Source organism: Ictidomys tridecemlineatus, unplaced genomic scaffold (assembly GCF_052094955.1).
Source record: "Ictidomys tridecemlineatus isolate mIctTri1 unplaced genomic scaffold, mIctTri1.hap1 Scaffold_122, whole genome shotgun sequence".
Taxonomy (NCBI): domain Eukaryota; kingdom Metazoa; phylum Chordata; class Mammalia; order Rodentia; family Sciuridae; genus Ictidomys; species Ictidomys tridecemlineatus.
The window spans coordinates 73261-74592 of NW_027521114.1; positions in this window are offsets into that span (position 1 = coordinate 73261).

A 1332-nucleotide genomic window follows, 5' to 3' on the forward strand; every position below is an offset into this window, starting at 1 on the left:
TATCTCCTTCCGAAAAAATTTTTATTGAAAGAGTTTGCTCATTTTCAAATTGGGTAATTTCTCTTTTTTATTATTGAGTTTAAGAGTTCTTTGTATAATTTGGATACAAGACTTTTTTTATTATTTTTTTTATTGTTGGTCGTTCAAAACATTACACAGTTCTTAATACATCATCTTTCACAGTTTGATTCAAGTGGGTTATAAACTCCCAACTTTACCCCGTATACAGATTGCCGTATCACATCAGTTACCCTTCCATTGATTGACATATTGCTTTTCTAGTGTCTGATGTATTCTGCTGTCAGTCCTATTCTCTACTATCCCCCCTCCCCTCCCCTCCCCTCCCCTTTTCCCTCTCTATCCCTTCTACTGTAAATCATTTCTTCCATTTGTATTATCTTGTCTTACCTCTCCTTTCCTCTTATATATCATTCTCACTCCCTTTCCCTCCCACCTCTCATCCCTGTTTAATGTAAATCTTCTTCTCAAGCTCTTCATCCCTACCCTGTCCTTGTTTACTCCCCTTATATCAAAGGGGTCATTTTGTATTTGTTTTTTAATGATTGACTAGCTTCACTTAGCATAATCTGCTCTAATGCCATCCATTTCCCTCCAAATTCTATGATTTTGTCGTTCCTTAATGCAGAGTAATACTCCATTGTGTATAAATGCCACATTTTTTTTATCCATTCATCTATTGAAGGGCATCTAGGTTGGTTCCACGATCTTGCTATCGTGAATTGTGCTGCTATGAACATCGATGTAGCAATGTCCCTGTAGCATGCTCTTTTTAAGTCTTTAGGGAATAAACCGAGAAGGGGAATAGCTGGGTAAAATGGTGGTTCCATTCCCAGCTTTTCAAGAAATCTCCATACTGCTTTCCAAATTGGTTGCACCAATTTGCAGTCCCACCAGCAATGAACAAGAGTGCCCTTTTCCCCGCATCCTCTCCAGCACTTATTATTGTTTGACTTCCTAATGGCTGCCAATCTTACTGGAGTGAGATGGTATCTTAGGGTAGTTTTGATTTGCATTTCTCTGACTGCTAGCGATGGTGAGCATTTCTTCATTACTTATTGATTGATTGTATGTCCTCCTCTGAGAAGTGTCTATTCAGGTCCTTGGCCCATTTATTGATTGGGTTATTTGTTATCTTATTGTCTAATTTTTTGAGTTCTTTGTATATTCTGGTTATTAGGGCTCTATCTGAAGTGTGTGGATTAAAGATTTGTTCCCAGGATGTAGGCTCCCTATTTATCTCTCTTATTGTTTCTTTTGCTGAGAAAAAACTTTTTAGTTTGAGTAAGTCCCATTTGTTGATTCTAGTTGTTA